Here is a 10,067-nt window from a genome sequence, read left to right as displayed (position 1 = left end):
AAATCTGAAAACATTTCCCTTTTATTGGTAATACAAAGGAAGAGTGTAGAGTCATTCCACATAGAACTGAACCACCACCAATCTGCACAGAACCTGAGAACTTTTTGAACCTTTCAGAAAACAGGCCAGATATGACAGAACCCAGATGGGCTCCTCAAAGATGAGACGTTTGGTATTTTTAAATGCCAACCTTCACTGTGAATAAAATCTTTTTTTTTTTCTCTTATTTTTGTTTTACACATTTGTATTCAATTTGCATTTTTTGTTGAGGTTGCAGTGTTTTGTGTTGTTTGGTTTTACTTTTTTTAAAGGAAAAAGCTAAATGTGTACATGGTTAAAAAGTGAATTGGATTGTGTTTTTGTCTTTTATTTAGTACATTTTATCTGGAAGGAATAAATAAAAAGCATATATATATAACATTCATAACATTTATACATATTCTCAGGGGCGGAATGAGCCATTAATTGGCCAATTACCATAACAATGGTGAGCTTTTAACATTTTCCAATGAGGGTCCTTGGGCAAGACCCTTAACGCTACCGCCTACCTCATAACCCATGAGAGACAACAAAACACATGTCATGCCGGCTCAGACGTCGCCCGGACAAACAAGGTCTGCGTCAGGTGCTGGGGGACCAGAGCACCCTAATAGAAAGAGGGTTACTGGAGACGTAAATGGGTTAGATGTGAGAATAAGGTTCTGTTAGAATGCTACTTTTCAAGCAATCCCACTCAGAGAGGTTACATACAGAGAATGTGGAGTGAATGGATGCTTCGAAACTCCCAATCAAGGCTAACCAGTAGCTCAATATGTATGTTAGCCTCGGGGCAGTGCTGACAGTGCAGACTCTTCCTGGAAGTGGCTGTTCCTCACTTTCATATGTATAAATGTGAGAACCCACTTGTGTTCATGGATTGGGAAGGGCTGGTGATCAGAGCGTAGTTTTTTTTAAAAATGTCCTAGAAATACGTGAATGGATCAAGATACCGCCTTGGGGTTGTTTTTTTGTGAGGAATTCAGATTTTAATACACTTAAAAGCTTAAAAGGTTGATTTCGCATGATATTGGCCTTTTAAGGAAACCAGAAAATCATATTTGGCTGATTTTTCTATCTGGAAAAAATTTCAACTCTTTTAAGACATTTCATCCTTTCAAAAAAATTTATCAAGACAGACAAGAAAGACGGGGCTTTATTATATCAAAATATAACTTGCTTTAAAGTGCATATAAAATTTGCACTGTTCTTTATTCCTAAGCCCATAACTTCCTAATGAATAATGAACAATTGTGAGAGTGGATAGAAAGTGAAACATGGTCTGAGATTCAACCTGACATAGAGTCTGACTTTTCATGGTTGAATAAACCCAGCATTGTGCCTTTGATATTGGGCAGAAAGAGAAGATTAAAAATGGCTTCCAGCACCTCTACTTCAAACATTTTTACACACGGGACTAAAGACAACAGAGGAGACATGGAGGGAAGCTTTAGATATGCATAACCACAGATTCGGTTGGTGCAGCATGCCAGGGTATTTGTGTGCATGTGTGTGTGCATGTGTGTTTACCAGCATGTACAACCTTTGAGAGGGGCACTGAAGACATGTGTACTTCAGTCTGCATAATTCATTTGGCACACGACTGTATTGCATAACATGTAACATTTGGCTTGACAGACCCAATATAGAGTGTGTTTAAGATAGTAAAGGCATCATTTTTAATGAGGCTTATCTTGCGGCCCTGTCAGATATCTAAGCCATCTCTTATGTGTCATGGTTTGGACCTTTCCCCCCAAGCATAGTATTTCGAAGGCATATTTTAATCACCTCATGACTTTAAAGTTGCTCGTCAAAGTCTGCTTGGAGACTTGAATGGAGCATTGCAAATGTTGCCCACTGGGACCATCACACAGATGAATATGGGAATTTACCTGACTGCAGAGATGCTTGACTACAAATGAATCTAAGACATGAGAGGCAATGCCCCCCATAGAGAAGAATGCTGGAGGCCAAGATTAAGAAAACTCTGAGTAAAGTATGCCAGCCATCAAAATATTAGAAATGTGCAATAAATTACCATGAAAAACTAGAGGCTTTGGAAATTGACAAACAGACCTTCATAGCATTGGTAACCTGCCTGAGAATCGGAAACCAGTAAAACACATATAGGAAGTTCTAAATTAAATCTATCCAAAGTGTTCCCTTATATTCACAATAACAGCTCAACATACAGAATAGTAAATTTGTTTTGACAGAAATCATCCATATTTAATATATCTTGGGACATTTAACAGCATGGTCTCAAAAAACAGAAATGGCAGATTTTCAAGACAGGCTCACTTACTGAGTTGTTAAGCCTGTAACCTTAACCGATGTAGATCTTTTGGAAATACTAGAGCTTCAAATGGGTCAGACCAGGAACATTATTATCATTAATTAGTAATATAGAGATGGCAAAACAACTAGCAGGGTGGTAAATCTGGATAACTATGGTTGGAAATCCTGAAAAAAAACTAGGAAATGTATTTTTGTATAAAAATAAACCTTCTTAATCATCTTCTTATATTTACCTTACCCTGTGGCTATGGAAGACAGTCCCGATCATGACCAGATCCTAGAACTGGTCGTTTGCTCCACTTTCAGCAAACAACTTTCCTATTCTTTATGGTGAATCAGTGTAATTAGGTTGGGTAAGGTAAGGGTATTTATATGTATTTACCAATCAATGTCACGGCTAACTATTCTAAGTTTGACATATCTGTGTATAGATGTATATTGCTGCTGTTTGCTTAGTTTGGTTTGATTTTTGTTTTGACTTCTTGAAATTAACCACTTCCAGTTCATAAGAATATTTGCAAACTCATCAGCATCAAGAAACACGCTGCACTCAGTAAACTAATTGGATTACATCTGTTAACCAGACACAATATTACACACAATTCATTAGGGCATTTTGTGCAAAGTACACAGAAGACTGTGTGGAGTAGATGTCATAAATCATCTCAGCGCGCACAATGTGAATGATCATGCAAGTTTGTGGAAGCTGTTTTGGCAAGTTTTTTTTTCACATCTGACAGGCTGGTGTAAACTGACTCACCTTAACGAAGTCCTTTCTACAGTACTTTGTGTGTTCTTCCCATGCATGCATTTTGATCAACAAAACCTAATGCACAGAAAATGGTAAAGTGTATATCCTGATGACCAAAACGTTCTAAAAATCACTCTCTCTTCACCCATTTTTACACATTCATAGACTAATTGGGGCAGAAGCTGCCATGAATGGTGCAAACCGGGCCACTGGAAGCACTGTGGTGTTCAGTGTCTTGCCCAAAGACAGTTTGTCAAACACGGGTGGGCAAAGTGGAAACCAACAACCACAGATTGACACTTCTACTTCTGCACCATTGCCATACTAAAGGAGCTACAGAAAACAATACGAAACATAGTAGGGTCTAAGCATAAGCTTCCAATTTTTAAGAAATCACGAGTTTTGATACTGGGCTTTCAATGTTATTGGAACATTTTGAACAAAATTCCAAATAACATACACATATTTGGCCACATTGGATCTCATTTATAGGTAGTTAGACATAGCCATCAGTCTACCTTTGTTGCCAAGAAATGGACCACCAATAAAGTCAATTCAATTCAATTCAATTTTAGTTGTATAGCCCAAATTCCCAACAACAGTTGTCTCGATGGGCTTCGTATCGATAATTGAAAAAGTAAAACATAAAATCAGAAGGATCATGAATACAGAGAATTCAATAGGAAAATACTAAATTGAACTAACAAACTGACTAAACTAAACTGGCATCCTTGCCCTTAGACCACATGTGTCAAACTCAAGGCCCGCGGGCCAAATGTGGCCCGCCATATCATTGTATGTGGCCCGCGAGAGCATTAAAGTTTTTCATTTCTTGAAATAAAAAATAAAAATTGGTGAGTATTTACTCATATCTAGGGAAGATTGGACTTGAAATATCGGATTGGGCACCTATATATTAGAACTTAAACACTGTCCATATAACCTAACCTGACAGAATCAAATGTAAAAGGATTTATGCTAGAGTAACAAGCAAACATATGTTTTCTATGCAACTGTTATTGTCACTTTGAAAAGTTATAACAAATAAATAAATGAGTTATTTAACATTAGGGAGTAGTTATTTTGTTTTTCATTACATTTAGTTACATGTATAAGTTACATCTGGCCCTTTGAGGACAGCTCCTATGCTGAAGTGGCCCTCGGTGAAAATGAGTTTGACACCCCTCCCTTAGACCCTCCTTCGCGGTAAGGAAAAACTCCTAAAAAAAAAACGGATTACGGAAAAAACGAAGAAACCTCAGGGGTGTCCCAATGAAGGAGGGATCCTCCCCCAGGACGGACAGGCGATTTACCAGAACTCATAGAGAAGAATCTAACTCTAAAAGTAAAAGTCAGGCATTAAATCTGGCATTGGACCAAGTCAATATAAGTTTAATATGCAGGCTACTTCTATCCTAATTTTGTACAGACCCTTTAGTCAGCATTCCAACTGCATTAGCCAAGATGATGAGAGACTCAGAAAAAGATCAGGAAAACAAAACCCAGTCTTAGAGGGAAAAGAGAATAACAAAAATGGAAGGAAAAAGTAAGCGTTGGATTTTACTTTTTATATTCCTGTTTTATGGGAAAATTGATGGTTTATTATTAGTGTTTTGCAATGATATAATCATAAAGCTGGAATGAAATAAATTAAAAAAAAAACATTATTCTTCAGTAAATACATTACAAAAACGTAATACACAACATTATGTGGGTTCTACGTTTAAAAGTTTGTCGATTAAATCTCTGGTGGGAGATCTCAATTCTTTATTGTGACTTAATATTTTTGCATTTCTATGGTTGTTTCGGATACTTGGAGCCATGGAAACAGGAAAAGAGATTGTTGTTTTTAATAGGAAACAAAACAAAACTAAATAGCAAATATCTTTAATGCATTTAATTTTCATTCATTCATCTTCTTATCTGTTTGTTCCCTTTCGTGGTTACGGGCGAAGGCAGGGGACACCCTGGACAGGTCCCCAGTCTGTCGCAGGGTCACACATATCACACACCCATGCACTCTCACGCTCACACCTATGAACAATTTAGAGTAACCAATTAATCCTTGTGCTATCTTAGATGACCCAACCATTACATTTACTTGCTCTCCCTACTATGACAAAGGTGGATAAAGGTGGAAATCATTAAAGAAAAAATGTTCAGCGCACTGTCTAGTGGGTCTAGATGACCCAACTCCCAACGCTAAAGTGCCTAGGATAGCACAAGGGTTAATCTATGAAGCATGTTTTTGGATGGTGGAAGGAAGCCGGAGTACCCAGAGAAACGGGGAGAACATGCAAACTCCACACAGAAAGGTCCCCCACTGCTGTTCTGTTTCAGGTCCCCCAGCCGGGGTTAGACAAGAGCGCTAACCACTGCTCCACTGTGCAGCCCTTGATGCATTTCACATTTGGTTACCCCAAAGGAATTTACCGTATTTCTGGACTATAGAGCACACCTGATTACACATTTTTAAAGGATAAACCATTTTGTACATACACATTTAAACGTGTTGTAGAATGAGGATGTGTGTGTGCTGAAACCACGGCTGTGTGTGTAAGAAAGAGGGGAGATCAGTGCAAGAGGGAGCCTCTCTCACTCTTGCACTGCTCCTTTCTCTTACACATGCAGCATGCTGACACATACACTCATTCTACAACACCTATACAGTTAGTTCATTAGTTAGTATTTAGTTGTTAATAGAGAATATTCATTCATCTTTCATCCATCTTCTTCCGTTTGTCCCTTTTGGGGTCATGGGGCTGCCGAAGCCTATCCTGGCCACTTATGGGCGAAGGCAGGGGAAACCCTGGACAGGTTGCCAGTCCACACATGTCACACACCCACATTCACACCTAGGGACAATTTGGAGTGACCAATTAACCTATGAAGCATGTTTTTGGACAGTGGGAGGAAGCCAGAGACCCTGGAGAAACCCACGCATGCATGAGGAGAGCATGCAAACTCTACACAGAAAGGTCAGTTTTAAGGTCCCCTAGCCGGGAGTTGAACCAGGGGCTTCTTGCTGTGAGGCAAGAGCGCTAACCACTGTGCCACCTTGCAGCCCTACTAAAGAATAGTGCGTTGTCTTCCTCCTCAGTGTGGGATTTGTATAGCCTCAGATAGTCTTCACCACACACTCTCTCAGTGTCTCCTAGTTGTCGCTGTCAGTTTTTCACTCTCATCCGGAGGTAAATTCTCTCCTGAGCTTGCGCTGTCCTCTCCGTCACGCAGCAGACCGGCTTTTCCAATCCCGTTGGTGATGGTGGATTTTTTTACACTGCTTTTAACGATTGCTTTTAACTTGAAAGCTGTTTCATATGCGTTTCTTCTTGCATTTTCCATGATCAGGGTCTGTTCATGCTGTTCATTCACAAAGCAGGAATTTACATTAAACTTGCGTCTTCCTCGACACATATACCGTATTCCCCCTGTCTCACTCTTTCCTTTTTTGCTCGAGCGCCCCCAGCGGCCATTAGAAAAAATGCATAAATTAGCCGCATCTTTGAATAAGCCGCAGGGTTGAAAGCGTGTGACGAAACCTTAAGTCTGTTTCAGCTTTTCATCTCTGTAAATCAGCTTAAACACTTGACACTGAGTTTCTTACCTCTAAATCTTTTGACTATGAAATTCATTTGGGGTAACCATTTAAGTTTTCATTTGTTGCTTTAAGCTGAGCCTGATTCACACTTTTTGTTCAAAGTTTTACTCTTGTGCTTTTACTCCAAACATGTACATAGTTGTATTCGTTTATTTCCATCTCAAGCACCTTGGAACAACAATATATGTAACATATTATGAACTTAGTGTTACAAGTTAATCGTATGTAATCTTTCTCCTTATATTTATTTATGAAACACAAAAAATGTTGACCCTAGTAACCATTTAACAGATTTGTTCATAATAATTTAAAAGAAATCCGCAACTCTCACTTTAGCAACACATTGGACTTCATGAGCTTTATGCACCGCAGCACCCTGGAATGTTTTTGGACATCTCATGGGCAACAGAAAAATGCTTGCTCAAGTGTAATGATGCACGATAAGAACTGGTGCCCGCTGTGTCTGATATAGTTTACATCACACACATTGTTTATGGTCTCAGCTGTGTTGTTGAATAACGCCATCCCAGAACATACATCCGTGCGAAAGGCATCAGCACCATATACCGAGGCATGCTGGGCCACAAACACTGAACTAGACACAAAGCTTTGCCAGCACTGTTGAGATTAAATACACCCCAATACTCCTCCATCAGGAGTAGCTCTGTTTTACACATGAGGTAGCCAAACTGACATTACTCACAGGTCTAGCACAAAGTTTTGTCATCAAATCTGTCCTTTAAGAACCTACAGTGGTGAAAATTGTAGATTTTTTTGTGTCTTTAAGATGTTGATATTGAATACAGCAACAACAACAAGCCTCAAGCTCCCTGGTTGCTCTTTCATTGTATTCACTTGTAGATGACTAGATCCACGTACATCTTCCTTTTCCTGTTCCGAGCTGCCATCTGGCTCAAAACTGTACAGCGAGATAGTTCAAATTTTGCTCGCCAGTTTTTATGCACCATGTAATGTTTAAGTTTAGTTAGGGGTGTGAGGGGCTTTAAGATAGCAGGAGAGCATGTAAATAGATGGAAGATGGGAGATAGAGGGGGGGTTAACTCTGCGCCAAAGTTCCCAACCACAACTCAGAGATGACTTTCTATGACCTAGAAAATGACAGATTTATTTGGCTAGAAACGGGACACTCACAAATAAAAGACCACTGGAATGCTTGTAAAGTAGATCAAAAGATGATTGGAATAGGACTTGAAAAACAGGAATAGAGGCTGTGCAATTTAGCCTGTTTTTTCTTTGCTCATTCAATTTTAAATTTCTTCAATTGTTTTTTTTTTTAATAAAGCAGAAATTAAAACCTCTGAAACATTATTAAAATAACATAATTATTTGCACTGATGTGTTATTTTCTTCATATAAAGTGAAGTGTTATAACTGGCCTGCATTCAAATACAAAGCATATGCCTTTGACCTTTAGATGCACTTAAATAAATTGCATTTGACATATATATTTAAAAAGCAGTGATGAGAAGCCATAAGGTGGCAATAACAAGTCCTGCACAAGTACAACAAAAGCCTTTTAAAGGATTCTTTACCATTTTCATTTGTCTATAAATGATGAGGTGGCACAAATGTGGACACGGAGGTCATGCCCCAAACTCTGCCGTGTCAGGAAAAACACTTTCTGCTGTGCTATTAGTCTTGCACACAGTAATGCAAGTAAAATACCTATAACTTTAGACTGCTTTGAAGCAATGTATAGATTACAACAAACTTTCCTACAAAGATCAAAAACTTATTAACAAAAATGATTAAATAAAAGGAGAAAAATCTAATTTGATATTCATGTGGAAAGAATTCAACAGCAATTTATAAAATTTTGTTCAAATTTATGTTTTTACAAAAATAGCACCAGGCACAACAAAGTTAAAAAATAATATATATATATATATATATATATATATATATATATATATATATATATATATATATATATATATATATATAAACAAGCTAAGTTCAAATGTTTGAAGTATTCCTTTGAATGATTAAGAGATGGCATGGAGCGGAAATTACTTAGAAACAGTTAAATCATGACATGATTATATTGATATATTTTAATATTACTTTTTATTTAACATAGTTTTGAACGTCTTAATTCCTGTTGATTTACTGACAAGGGTAATTTGCATTCAACTCCTGCTTCTCATGCAAGTCTCTTGTCTGGTACCTTCAGTCAGTGTGCTTCACATGAAACTGTGATTTAATTAGATAAGATTAAAACAACTATTCTGAAGTAAAATAATCGACAGTTGGATGCGAATGCAGAAAATGATTGTTCTGTATGAAAAAAAGAAGGAAACAATGCATCCTTGACTCATACGGCAAACAACAATAGGGCTTTTGGAATTGGTTTGATCAGTCTTGACAGTCTTGTTGAATGCTTTGTTGTTCAACTTGCCTGGTTGCTTAGATTGTCTAGTAAAATATCTCAGTTGTATGGATAAAAAATGTTTATACCATGGTCTGGGTGAATACTCGATTCTGTTTGGCTGCAGGGTGTGGATTAAAAAGTGATATACTACAGAATGTACACCTAAAGAAGTTCTGGTCACCTTGCATAGTTGTTCCATATCACTGCGCTTGTCTTCACGGCAATTGGTATTCCAATTGTTAACATTTTTTTAAACTCGTGAAAAAAAGCAAAAAAAAATAGGTCTACATTATTCCACCGTATATTGCAACAACAAAACAGAAGAAACTTTAACCGGTTTTGTCAATTTAATAATTTTGAAGACTGGGATGCAGGAGAACAGAAAGAATAGATTCTAAGAAGGAGGAAATAAAATATGAGGAAGAATTTAAATATTTAGACTTTAGATTTGGTTTCTTTGAAACAAGCTTTTCTTTTCATCTGGACAAAAACAACCGATAAGAGGTGAACTTTCTCTCTAAAATGATTCTTTATTAAGGCTTTCATGACGATCAGCATATATTGCTTTAATTTGATGCTGCAGTTGAGGTCTGTAGCTGGTACCATAATGTGTCACACCACATAGCAAATAGTCAACTTTTTGTAAAAAATAAAAATAAAAGAACATTTTTGAACCTAAAAAAATTACAAGAATAAAGCACTAAAAATTGATTGCAATACATTTTTCTTTTGTAAGTTACCATGGCATAAAAAGAAAAATGCCATTTGCCGTGTGCGTTATCAGAAATTAACAGAAGAAACGGAAGCCAAGATCTCCTCTAAGTCTGTGTGATGCTTCCATCTGAAGATGCCCAATTTTCAACACTTTCAACATTCTTATGCTAATAGAACAGACTATTTTTATTTTGTTTCATTCAAAACTATTTGCATTCCCCTTTGGTGTTTCTTGTGCGCATGACAGTTACTTGAGGTAAGGTGACAAATAGACT

Source organism: Oryzias latipes, chromosome 22 (genome assembly GCF_002234675.1).
Source record: "Oryzias latipes chromosome 22, ASM223467v1".
Classification (NCBI taxonomy): domain Eukaryota; kingdom Metazoa; phylum Chordata; class Actinopteri; order Beloniformes; family Adrianichthyidae; genus Oryzias; species Oryzias latipes.
This window is presented reverse-complemented; position numbering follows the sequence as displayed.